The following is a 14,374-nucleotide window of genomic DNA, read 5'->3' on the forward strand; positions in this document are numbered from 1 at the left end:
TCAGGAGTTGGTTAGTTTGTTCACGATAAAAACTTTTATGATATTATTATTGCCTTTTTATTGCATCTAGTCCTGATGTGGTAACATCAGGACACAGTAACTGAACAAAACTCTTGCAGCTTTGGCCATGGAAGAAAATTCACTGAGAATGAATACTACTGGAGGATGATGCTTGACTCTTTCCACTGCCTGAAATAGTTGTTGGTTGCCTTGAGGGGAAACGAGTGCCCACCTTGAAGTTCAGGAGAGGTCAACATGCTCTCTGGCTCAGGAGAAAGTGACTGATGAGAATAAACAGACAATTACAGCTTTTCATGCCAGAGTGGCTGCTGAGGTGCCCACATGATAGAAGAACATGACAACACAAATGTTGCATTTGCACCAATCTAAAGTAGAGCTCAGATATGGAGAAGAGTCCTCGATTTTAGTAAAACCTAGTGAAAGACTTGAGGGGCAGTCATCATTCACTTCCTACTGATCAGCTATTCACTCATTTTTTTTTTTTTTTGCTAGAAGAAACCCTACTTTGTCTGGGCAGCATGACTTCAGATAAAAGCCCCAAGGATGACTCATGATGTGTCTTAGAGTGGGCATGTGACCCAGTTCTCAACAGTAAAATACATGGGAAAGAGCTGGGGACAGGAGTCTTCTGGGAAAGAATGCCCTATTGACAAAAGAGAGAGAACATTTTCTTCCTTTACAAATATGTGAAGATGCAATGCTTAGAGCATGACAGCCATATTTAGATCATGAGGAAGATGAAAATCACCATGTTAATGATGGTGGAGTAAAGGATAAAAGGGCTTAGATCCTGATGAGCCACATGACTAACCTGGAACCACCTAGCTCTAGACACCTTGTTAAACATACAATTAAATGTTCTTAATAAAGCCACTGTTGTTTGTGGTTTCTGTTACAGCCCAAAGATACAAAATATAACACTCATAGCAACTCCATTCAGCTTTTATTCAGCAATTATGCGTAAAACAACAGATATTCCAGACATTGTGCTGAGCCCTTGGGAGTCAGTGATGAAAAGGAGAGAGCCACCACCCTGAAGGAGTTTATAGTTGCTTGGGAGAGACAGGCAAGTAAGCAGCCTCTTAAATAGGAAAGACATCAAACTTAGATTTAATGGGATAATAACAGCTTTCCAAAGGAAATGACACCTATGCTGACATCTCAAAGATGAGCACATGCTAACCACATGGAAGGAATAGGGGATAGTGGTGGATGGTGAACACATTCTAGACCAGAGAACAGAACAGAATGTGTGAAAAGGTTCAAGAGAGGTGAGAAAATATAGCTTATTTGGGGTATCAAGAGATATCAAAGTAAGGCTTGAGAACAGAGGGAATGACGGGGAGTGTTGGGCAATGAGCATGTAATGTAAACAGAGGTGTACCCACCATGAAGAGCTTGTAAACAGAATCGAACTGGTCGATCTTGAAGTTCTATAAGTACTGAGGACTTGCTTCAGCCACCAGAGGACATGCTCAGTATAGAAAATAATCATGTCTGCTTTAAACCCAACCTCCTGGAGGATCTGTAACAGATATTAAAGATTAAAGAATCTACTAACAGATGCCCATAAGCAAGAGAGAGCTAGCCACACCTCAATGGCTTAGCCAGCCCCTTGAAGGCCCAGGAGAGGAAGAGCCATCTACTGTGTTTATGTAGTGAGGGGTGGTGGGTAGGAGTGTTGGGGTGGGAATTGTGGGGAAGCAGACTCAGCCTTGGTGAAAGGGGCTTCCTAGAAGCTGCTTAGCCATAGAGCTCAGGAGGTTGTAACTTAAGTTGACACTCTGCCAATCTTTTCCATCTGAAGAGGCCAGATTCCTGGTTGCCTGTGACCGGAAGCAGAACATAGTGCATCCTGATGAACCCCAAAGGCAAACACCCTACTAATTAGAAGCTGTCGGCATCATATGCCATAAGGTAGGGTCCTCCAGAGACAGGAAGGGAGGAGCCAGATGAAAAACATGAAAGGAAAATAGAGTCAAATTCTCACTTCACACAAGGAACTGAAGAACCAATAATACCCAGAAGCCAAGTCTTAGCTCTTTGAAGGATCTTTCTATCCAGAGTGAAGCCAGAGGAGGTAAATGACTGAGAGGGTATCTCCCCAGACAATCCCTGACTCAAAATACAATTTCCAGAAAACAAAAAAGAACACAGATATGAAAAGAGGTTTGCTCGAAGCAACACAGCACAATACTGGCGGATCCAGAACACAGAGCCAGGTCTCTTGGTTCCAGTCCAGTTTATTTCAATCAGGAAATACTTCCTCCTTTCCTATTGTATTTTCTCTAAAACTCTGCTCTGATCCTGGAGAGGTGAAGAACATGGGGGAGTACATGGATTAGGGGAGGTGAGATGTCTCCACCTCTAGTCCATGAGACTTAGAAATGAAGAAGCAACAGGCATAGTGGAGTGTATTAGACCATGTGTCACACTCCTATGTGGCAGGGGCAAGAGTCCCTCTTCCCAATTCCTCATGACCTAGAGGGAAAGCTAGCGTGGATTGGGATGCCTTATCTAGATTCCTCTACTGACCACTGGAGCCTTACAGAAGCATCCCGTCTCACATACATTGTTGAAAATCTACACAGGAAAGAGCTGGGGACAGGAGTCTTCTGGGAAAGAATGTCCTATGGGCAAGACTGTTTAGTTAAGGTAAGCTGACTGCTATAACAACAGTGAACTATAACAATTTTCAGAGGTTTAACACAGCAGAAGCATGGGTCTAAGTTTGTGGTGGTGGGAGGGCATTGGTGGAGCGATGGGGGTGGGGGGTGTCTCCTCCAAACAGGGATTCAGAAGCCTGAGTCCTTCCATTTTGTGTCTCTACCACCTTCAGCAAGAGGCATCCAAGGCTGCTATGATTGTATGAAAGGGGGAGTGTATGGGGAGAGTTAATGAAGGTTTCTATGGACTAGTCCTGGAAGAGGTACTCTGTACCTGTGCCAAAAGATTGGCTGGAACTCGGTCAGATGACCACACCTAACTGCCAAGTTGATTAGGAAATGTGGTCCGCCTGTATGCCAGGAAGAGGAAATAAACTGGGTGGTATCTAGCAGTCTTTCCCACACAGAACCTGTGATGATCCCAGTGAGGGGCAAAGGGGTAGATCAGATCGGATCCTTTTACTCAGAAGACTCTGATGAAAGAGGCAAAACCATGCAGAGGTGACTGAAATACAAGGAAGAAGTGAGGGTGGCCTGGGTTATTGCAGACTAAGGAGGAGCATATGTGAGAGGCCTTATTATTATTATATTATATCATAGGCCACTCCACACCCTATTAATCCTCCACAAAATAGACTGACAACACAAGTAAACAAATAAAATTCACAGTTGCTGTGGAGAGAAATAAGGTTAGAAATAGGACTAGGCAATGTCAGTGGGGGTCTGGAGTGAGGGGGTGAGAAACAGAAGGAGATGTGAAGTTGCATTTTAAATAAATTGGGCAGGGAAGGTACTACTGACAAGGTAGTATTAGAGTTAAGGCTTAATGGCTATCTAGGCCAAGAGGGTTCTGGGTAAAGGGAATATCAGGTGTCCAAATGTTGAAGTTGGGGGGCAGGAAGGAAGTCAGTGTGCCCAAACCTGTGTATGCAAGGGGCAAACCACAGGACTGGAAATAGAGAGGCAGTGCTGGGTGCCTGGCATATTTGGCACCTAGAGCAGATAGGTTTTTTTGTTTTGTTTTGTTTTGTTTTTTGCAGTACGCGGGCCTTTCACTGTTGTGGCCTCTCCCGTTGCGGAGCACCGGCTCCGGACACGCAGGCTCAGCGGCCATGGCTTACAGGCCCAGCTGCTCCGCGGCATGTGGGATCTTCCCGGACCGGGGCACGAACCCATTGTCCCCTGCATCGGCAGGCGGACTCTCAACCACTGCACCACCAGGGAAGCCCAATAGTTTTTTTTAATTGAAGTATAGTTGCTGTACAATATTATATGTTATACATGTACAATATAGTGATTCACAATTTTTAAAGGTTATACTCCATTTATAGTTATTATAAAATACTCTGTTCCTCATGTTGTACAGTATATCCTTGTAGCTTCTTTTATATGTAATAGTTTGTACCTCCCACTTCCCCACTTCCCTCTGCCCACTGGTAACCACTAGTTTGTTCTCTATATCTGTGAGTCTGTTTCTTCTCGGTCTTATTCACTGGTTTGTTACATTTTTTTAGATTCCACATGTAAGTGTTATCATACGGTATTTGTCTTTCCCTGTCCAGCAGATCATTCTTTATGCCTCCTCTTCTATATGATGAATAATTTTCAATTTGTGAAGTGAAATGAGAACAACAAATAGAAAATAAACATAGATGCCAAAATGATCTTTTATTGGATTTTGTATGTATAATTACACGAGGAAAGAGTTTTTAAAAATAAAAAATAGGGCTTCCCTGGTGGCGCAGTGGTTGAGAGTCCACCTGCCAATGCAGGGGACACGGGTTCGTGCCCTGGTCCGGGAAGATCCCACATGCCGCGGAGCGGCTGGGCCCGTGAGCCATGGCCGCTGAGCCTGCGCGTCCGGAGCCTGTGCTCCGCAACGGGAGAGGCCACAACAGTGAGAGGCCCGTGTACCGCAAATAAAAAATAATAATAAAATAAATAAAAAGTAAAAACGAAATATTACAGTGTATGAGGAAAGAAGTAATGGATTAATAATTTAAATTTTTATTATTTTTCCAAAAGAAAAAAATTTATATTGTAATTAATAGTAATATTGTGGTAACCAATACATGAATTTTAATAAAATGAAAACTCCTGCAGAAGGTAAAATTTGGGCGATTATCAAATTGTTCTATGTGATGTAAAATTTTATTTTCTTGACCCATTCTTTTTTTTTAACATCTTTATTGGAGTATAATTGCTTTACAATGGTGTGTTAGTTTCTGCTGTATAACAAAGTGAATCAGCTATACATATACACGTATCCCCATAACTCCTCCCTCTTGCATCTCCCTCCTACCCTCCCTATCCCACCCCTCTAGGTGGACACAAAGCACCGAGCTGATCTCCCTGTGCTATGTGGCTGCTTCCCACTAGCTAGCTATTTGACCCATTCTTTAATTTTAAAACAAACAATTGAAGCTTTGAAAAGAAAAATAAATTTTGATTTTGAAGATATTATTCAAATTCAGTAAAACATTTCAAGTATGAACTAAAATTTGCACTTACCAAACACAAGTATTTCAATTTGCAATGTGCACTTTGTTTTACTCTTTTTGAAGAAGAACCTAGGAAGAAAAAACTAGATAAGTAAATGAAAGCCAGAAAATGGAAATCTGAATTCTCTAGCTACAAGTTAGATTTTGCATGGTTGGCAAAAGGCGTCCCTTGGAGTTGTAATCGTAGCTCATCAACCACATCAGCTTTTCTCAATTCATTTCTTTTTTTTTATATCTCCCCAAATTTTATTATAACAAAATTTTCAAACATACAGAAAAACTGGAAGAATTTTACAGTAAACGCCCACCTAGAATCTCCCATTATTACTCTATCCTTCTATCAATCCCTTCTAATTTTTTAATGTATTGCAAAATATATCATAGGACTTCCCTGGTGGCACAGTGGTTGAGAGTCCGCCTGCCAATGCTGGGGACACGGGTTCGTGCCCCGGTGCAGGAAGATCCCACAAGGCACGGAGCGGCTGGGCCCGTGAGCCATGGCTGCTGAGCCTACGCGTCCGGAGCCTCTGCTCCGCAACAGGAGAGGCCACAACAGTGAGAGGCCCGCATACCGCAAAAAAAAAAAAAAATATATATATATATATATATATATATACATATATCTATCATAGACATCTTCTCCCTAAATACTTCAGCATGTATATTATCAGCTAGAGTTCAATATTTGGTTACAGTATTTTTTTTACTTTCTACATAAAATTTATATTACAATGAACGGCAAAAACCTCAAGTGTACATTTGTCAAATTTTGACAATGGCATATACCTGTGTAATCCAAACCCCTATCAAGATATAGAACATTACAGTCACTCCAGAAAGTTCCCTTATTCTCCTTCCCTGCTAATCCTAGCCCTATCCCATCCCCACCGCCTGCAAAGAGGCAATCTCTTTGCTGGGTTTTATTTTTCCCCTAAAATAGATTGGATTTGCCAGTTCTAGAACTTCACAGAAATGGAATCATACAGCATAAACTTGTTTGTGTTAGGCTTCTTTCACTCAGCATAGTGTTTTTGATATTTATCCATGTCGTGTCAGTAGTCTGTTCCTTTTTATTGTTGAATAGTGTCCTTTATATAAACAACAGTTTATTCATCCATTTTCTTAATTGGCATTTGGGTTGTTTGCAGTTTGGAGTTGTTATGCTTCTACGAACATTGTTACACAAATATTTTTGTGGACATATGTTTTCATTTCTTTTTGGTAAATACCTTGAAGTGAGACGTTTGGGTTGTAGGATAGGTGTATATTTAGTTGTTTTAAGAAACCGCCAGACCTTTCCCATCAACTATTTATGAGATGTCCCGGATATCAGTTTTTTGTCAGATTCTCAATTCATTTCTGCCCACATGTATGAAAAGGTGGCATATGCAAAGCACTGTTCTAGGCCCTAAGATGAGACTCTAGTGATGAATGAGGCTGGAACCCTGCCCTTGAGCTCAATCTATTGGAGCCATGCTGTGGAATTGAATTGTTCTGTATTCTCTACTTCCCTCTAGCTGTTTAAGACCAATATCCCAGAAGGGCATCAAAAAGCTCACCTCTCATGGACAGGCTCAAGTTTAGCTTGTCACTGATGTGTAAACCATCATTGCTTAGCTGGAGCCTTTGAGTTATCTTCCTCCTATAGAAACTGGGTGGTTCAGAATCTATTGGCAGAAGTTATGACTTTTGAAAGTGACTGATTGTTGGCATATCTGAACTTGTAGCAGAACAAGGCAGCCCAGGGACTTCTGATTAGAATATGTGAATCAAGGGGAAAGAAATATTCCACCTTGCCCACTTACTGCTGTGACCTGGTCGATTAGGAAAAGGCTACCCCTCTTCTGCTGATGGCTTTTCTCTGGGGTTCTCATTTCTGTTCCTATTCTAGGCATGACTGCCCCTCCATCTGCTCTCCGTAGGGGCAGAGACACAAGTTAGGTAGCTGACCTAGTTCCTCCATGACCCTCATGGGAGTCAAGTACAAGAACTTGGATGAAATCCTAGGCTCTACGTTGTCTTTATTGTAAAATTTACTTCACGTGGTGCAGATATTGTGATTTGGTGTGGGCCATTGAAGCTCCTGTTTGAGACTTTTTTTTTTTAATGTCTCTTCAGTTATTAAATATTAATTTATTTATTATGGAGTCAATTCCATTTTACTAATGCTTTATGTGTTCCAGGCTTAGTGACCCTCACTGCCCTTGGGTACACCAACTTTGCTTTGGGGACTATTCCCATAGTATTTTATACATAACTCAATAATGGCTCTTATCACCCTCAAGGGAAAGAACCATTCATCTTCAAATCCAAGTACTTAGCTCAGGGAGTGGCAGATATGGCGGGTGTTCAACAAATATTGTGTAGATGAATAAATCACTCTTTCCCGCCTAAGGAATCTGCTTCTCACTATTCCATTTTTCAGATTATGTGGATGCTTTCAGTGTTTTTCCTTTAGGGTGGTCAGTGGCAGAGTGGAAAATAAAACTATAGTAGACATCGCCTGTGGTCTGTTCAGATCCCCTTGGATGTCTTTGATGCCTCCACAGGCATTTATGTGTTTTCTTCTAATGTACCTGCAACTGTCTGTAGAGTATTGTCCTTGAACCGTTTTGCCTGTCCTAGCAAAGAACCGAAAGTACCTGGAGTTTACTCCCCATACCCACCCCGCCCCAGCAGCCTGGAGCCAATGACTAAGACTGAGGTCTGAAGCTCTTCTCCTTTGTCAAGAGTTGGAACATAGAGATGAAGTTTATGTTCCAAGTCTCCCTGGTAGCATCGAGCTGAGGTTAAGACTTTGCCCAAAATAACATTCTCCCTTGTCTTTTCTTCTACTCCCTTACCAGTTTCTCCTAGGAATACTGCCTTAATAAATATTTGCATATGACTCCATGGCTTAGGGTCTGCTTCTGGGGAATCCAACATCAGAAAAGAACTAAGGATTTGTAATATTTGTAACCCCCATTCTGGATCTATGTGGCACTCATTTCTTTTTTGGGGGGATGGGGAACTACTTATTGTATAAGCAGATTTCATCTTTCATTTCTCTCACCTGGCTCTTACAAAGGTCCCTCACTTCAAAGTCTCCAGTTTCTTCTCTCCCTAATTTAAAGTTTTCCATTCAACTTCTCTGAGTTTGGTCTAACCACTCTTTCTGCCTAAGGTATTAAGATTGTTCCAGGAGAATTCAATAGTTCATTTTAAGCTGCTGGAAATGTATTGACTCTTGTCAAGGACTTTAGGCTTGCCAAAGCGTATGCCACATTGTCCTAGCACTTTGTATATTTAGTAGCAGAATAGGATCAGAATGTCTGTTTAATTTCATATTCTGGAGGGCTTTGCAGATGACTGGCCACAAGAACAAATCTATACAGACTGCCAATTGCATGGCTTGTCAGCTGAGTACTGGAAATGCCAGTGAGAATGATTGTCAAGTGTTAACTGTGTTTGTCAGGTAAGTCACCTACCAGAGTCTGACAAGTGGCCAAAAAGATGCCCCAGTGCTGTCAGATTGATAGGGACAGAGTAAAGGGACAGAATAGGTGATTAAATAGTTAATCCCACTAGGGGATTGTAAGTAGAGAGAAAATTATGGGAGACCCCTAAAAGTTAATGATCACTCAAGAAAGCAGGTTTGCTTAGCAACGAAACCAAGCAGGCTTGCTTAACAACGATACTAACAACAAAACTAACAACAAAGCTATACATCAGGTCAATGAGACTCACATCCCGCCTAGTGAGGTCAGTAAGTTAATGATTCCTACGACATGCTCCTCTGTGCATACTAAAAATAAAAACATAGGGAAGGGTGACATTCCAAAGTAGAAGACCCTCATTATGCTGAAACCTGAGATGACTTACCATATTTTAGCATGTGTTACCCCCTTTCTGCTGATTTGAATAGCTCCATGACAGTCCCAGGTTAACCATGTAGGAACAGAAAACTCCCCCGCCGGAAGTGGAGGAGGAGCTGATGATGGAAGTTTAATGTCTACTCAAGAATGAGGAAGAAGATGGTCTTCTCCCCCTCCCCATTTTTCCTTTGATTATGAAACTGGAGCCCACTAAGTCCTCAGGGCGGTACTCCCTTGCCTGCCCATTTGTATCTCTCACGAGTGTCCTATACTATTAAATCCACTTCTTACCTATCACTTTGCCTCTTGCTAAATTCTTTCTACACTGAGACAAAAGAACCTGAGCCTCAGTAAGTCCTGACACCAGGTGAGCAGTTTTAATTAAATGACTGGCTGGTGGGAAGCTGCTGCATAGCACAGGGAGATCAGCTCGGTGCTTTGTGACCACCTAGAGGGGTGGGATAGGGAGGGTAGGAGGGAGGCTCAAGAGGAAGGAGATATGGGGATACGTGTGTGCATATAGCTGACTCACTCTGTTGTATGGCAGAATCTAACACAACATTGTGAAGCAATTATACTCCAAAAAAGACGTATTAAAAAAAAAGACAGTGGGTTCAAGTCCCCTCCTAAGTCAGGGATCATGGATTCAAGTCCCAGTCTGAGGTGCGGCTGGGTTTGAGTCCCATCCAAGAAGTCTGGTTTCAAGATCAATACCTTTGTGAACACTAAACTCACATCTCTGCTCCCCTCACTGCTTAAAATGCTATTGACCATTGAGACAAATGAAGGATACTGAACAGAAGAACAGTGGCATTTCTGAAACTGGTGTTGTCTCTGCTCAAAGGACAGAAGTTCAGTAACATTTGTCAGTCTAAGCGGCTTCCCTAGAAAGAAAACAGCTGGGATAAGATGGGATGGTTACAAAGATGGGGAATGGACTTAGGGATTCCAGAGTGAGCTGGACCCCAAGATCTATCCTAAGGAGAATATAACCCTCTAAATTGATGTCCTGAAACAAACTGATTTCTTACTAACCAATTCTAGATGATCTAACCTGGTTGGAAAGATGAGAATTCTTTTGAGATAATCAGACCTTTTGAGATAATGGTCCAGGATGAGTTGTTCTTTTTCTCCCTCATCTGAAGGATGGATTAGATTGAACACCTTAAGGAACATAGGCTTTACATACATTTTCTACTATAGCTTCAAGAATACAAGGTATTAAACACCATTCTACCTTTTTGCCTTTGGCTAGTGGTAATGCTTTCCCACTGAACTTAGCCAGCAGGTGATTGTCTTGTTAAGAATGGAGTACTTAGTACTCTAACAAAGAGCAGGGATAAATGGGCTCACCTCGAATGGAGAGGTCTGTCAACAGGCTTTCTTCCCACCAGGGACTGCTTTTATGACAGAGTTGAGAATGTGACAGTGACAAACAGTATTTCCAGAGGAACTATACCACAAAATATTCTCTCAACACTGCGGGAGTTGGCAGAAAAAATTGTATATGAGTCTCTATGAGGACAAATGCAAGAGAGCACATTTAGGGGAAAATAATCTAAGTTATTCTTTTAGGATTACAGTTCATAAATCTGATTCATCATCAGAATCACCTGGTGAGCTTGATAAAGATACAGCTCCCCAGGAGCCATTCCAGGGATTCAGAGTATGTCTGAGCGTGGGCCCAGGACTGTATTTCTATAATAAGCTCCTTGGGGATTTTCATGATGGGTCAAATTTGAGAACCATGTTCCAAAAAGAAACCTATGAAGTGCTGTAGACAATTCCCTGGAGAGAGTGGGCAAAAAGACCAACTAAACACTACCTACCAATATGTCTGGATCTGGACTATTCAGTACAGTTCTTTGCATCTCATGGGAGATTCTGCAGACTTGGAAGTCATCCAAGAAGGGCCAATTTAAAAAAGCAGTCCTTCAGGGTGGTCAGATAATGGGACAAGAAGGGCTCCAAAATGAAGTCTGAAAAGAAAGTTGACTCTTGAAGGGCAAGTAATTGATTCTGTAAACAAAGGCTAGCTGTAAGACACTCTGTATCTCATTTTAAATAAATAAGGAGATTTAAAAAGAATAATTTTAAACAATTAGTAAATAGATAATATTATCATAGAAAATAACATTTTAATTAAAGTAGAATTATATTCATTCAATTCCTAGAAGTTTATAGTGTATTCATCAGTTATTCATTCTCCACTTATGCATTCTTTTATTTACTCCTTCACTGATTCACACAACACATTAAAAAGCTATACTGTGTGCAAGGCCAAGACTTTAAATTCCTCCTTAAGGGGGTGGAGTCAAGATGGCAGTGTGGGAAGATGCAGAGTTCCCATCTCTCCCCAAATAGGACACCTGCCAGATACTGGTGGGGGACCTTGACACCCAAGGAGATGGGATAAACCCCCAAGCAAACTGGTAGGACATGGGGGGACTGAAGGGGGAGGAGAAGTGGAGGCCGGACAGGACCAGTGCCCCTGAGGGCTGGCTGAGAGGGCAGAGGGGTTCCCACACCTGGAGGCACCCTCAGGGGCCTTGGATCAGGGAAGAGCACACCCAGGGTTTCCTCTGCCCAATCGGCCGGGGAAGTCTGCCCGGCTCTTGGGCCAGATCTTACACCCTCAGAGGCCCCCTCTGGGTCATGTTGGTCCTGAGAGCGTAGGAGGGAGGCTGGGGGAGAACAGGAGAGGCAGGTGGGAGGGGCCCTCCAGAACTGGAGGAGCAGGAGAGGAGTGGAGGGCATTGGTCCTGCCCACTCGAGCCTGGGAAACCAGCTGGGCTCCCAGGTGGGGTCTCCCACCCTCTGGGACCAGACACAGGAGACACGCCTGGGCCCCTTCTGTTCTGTTGAGCCTAAGCCCCACCCCCACACACACACACCCTAGGGCCTTTTCCAGCTCTGTGGGTCCTAAGCATAGGCCCCGCCTACCACCCAACAACCCCCACCCCCCACCCCCGCTATGCCCTGCCCTCCACAGCCAAGGCCTTTTCCACCATTTTTATTTTCTCCTCCTCTTTTTTACTATTGTGGTTCTGTTTTACCTTCCAGCTGTTTCATCTATATTTTTATTTTTATATTCTTTCTAACATATCTGTTAGTTTCCTAGTCTAATTTTACTTTTTACTTTGTTATTGTTCCCTTTTTTTTTTGCCACCCTGCACAGCTTGCAGGATCTTGGTTCATGAGCCAGGGGTCGGGCTGAGGCTTCTGTAGTGGGAGCTCCAAGTCCAAACCACTGGACTAACAGAGAACCTCAGACCCCAGGGAATATTCATTGGAGTGAGGTCTCCCAGAGGTCCTCATCTCAGCACCAAGACCCAGCTCTACCCAACAGCCTACAAACTCCGGTGTTGGAAGCCTCAGGCCAAACAACCAATAAGACAGGGGACACAATCCCACTCATCAGAAAAAAAAAAAAAAAAAGAGAGCACAAAATAATATGTCACTGATGAAGGAGCAAGGTAAAAACCTACAAGACCAAATAAAGGAAGAGGAAATAGACAATCTACCTGAAAAATAATTCAGAGTAATGATAGTAAAGATGATCCAGAATCTCGGAAATAGAGTGGAGGCACAGACTGAGAAAATACAAGAAATGGTTAACAAAGACCTAGAAGAACTAAAGAACAAACAAACAGAGATGAACAACACAATAACTGAAATGAAAAAATACACTAGAAGGAATCAATAATAGAATAACTGAGCCAGAAGAACAAATAAGTGAGCTGGAAGAAAAAATGGTGGAAATAACTGCTGAGGAGCAGAATAAAGAAAACAGAATGAAAAGAATTGAAGACAATCTAAGAGACCTCTGGGACAACACTAAATGTACCAACATTCGAATTAAAGAGGTCCCAGGAGAAGAAGAGAAAAAGGAAAGGGTCTGAGAAAATATTTGAAGAGATCATAGTGGAAAACTTCCCTAACTTGGGAAAGGAAATAATCACACAAGTCCAAGAAACCCAGAGAGTCCCATACGTGGTACACCCTAGGAGAAACACAACAAGACACATATTAATCAAACTAACAAAAATTAAATTTAAAGAAAATGTATTAAAAGCAGCAAGGGAGAAAAAAAATAACATACAAAGGAATCCCCTTAAGGTTACATTCAGCAGAAACTCTGCAGGCCGGAAGGGAGTGGCAGGATTTGTTTAAAGTGATGAAAGAGAAAAACCTACAACCAAGATTACTCTACCCAGCAAGGATCGCATTTGATGGAGGAATCAAAAGCTTTTCAGACAAGAAAAAGCTAAGAGAATTCAGCACCACCAAACCAGCTTTACAACAAATGCTAAAGGAATTTCTCTAGGCAGGAGACACAATAAAAGAAAAAGACCCACAAAAACAAACCCAAAACAATTAAGAAAATGGTAATAGGGACACACATATTGACAATAACCTTGAATGTAAATGGATTGAATGCCCCAACCAGAGACACAGACTGCCTGAATGGATAAAAACACAAGACCCATATATATGCTATGTACAAGAGACCCACTTCAGACCTAGGGACACATACAGAATGAAAGTGAAGGGATGAAAAAAGATATTCCATGCAAATGGAAATCAAAAGAAAGCTGGAGTAGCAATACTTGTATCACATAAAATAGACCTTAAAATAAAGACTGTTACAAGAGATAAGGAGGGACACTACATAATGATCAATGGATCAATCCAAGAAGAAGATATAACAATTATAAATGTTTATGCACCCAACATAGGAGCACCTCAATACATAAGGCAAACGTTAACAACCATGAAAGGGGAAATTGACAGAAACACAATAATAATAAGGGACTTTAATACCCCCACTTACACTGATGCACAGATCATCCAGACAGAAAATAAACAAGAAAACACAAGTTTTAATGACACAATAGACCAGATAGATTTAACTGATATTTATAGAATATTCCACCCAAAATTAGCAGAATACACTTTCTTCTCAAGTGCACATGGAACATTCTCCAGGATAGATCACATCTTGGGGCACAAATCAAGTCTCAGAAAATTTAAGAAAGTTGAAATCGTATCAAACATCTTTTCTGACCACAATGCTATGAGATTGGAAAGCAATTACAGGAAAAAAAAAAACAAAACAACTGTAAAATACACAAAAACATGGAGGCTAAACAGTGTGCTACTAAATAACCAAGAGATCACTGAAGAAATCAAAGAAGAAATAAAAAAATACATAGAAACAAATGACAATGAAAACGGAATGACCCAAAACCGATGGGATGCAGCAAAAGCAGTCCTGAGAAGGAAGTTTATAGCAATACAATCTCACCTCAAGAAACAAGAAATATCTCAA

The sequence above is a fragment of the Lagenorhynchus albirostris genome, chromosome 5 (assembly GCF_949774975.1).
Source record: "Lagenorhynchus albirostris chromosome 5, mLagAlb1.1, whole genome shotgun sequence".
Classification (NCBI taxonomy): Eukaryota; Metazoa; Chordata; class Mammalia; order Artiodactyla; family Delphinidae; genus Lagenorhynchus; species Lagenorhynchus albirostris.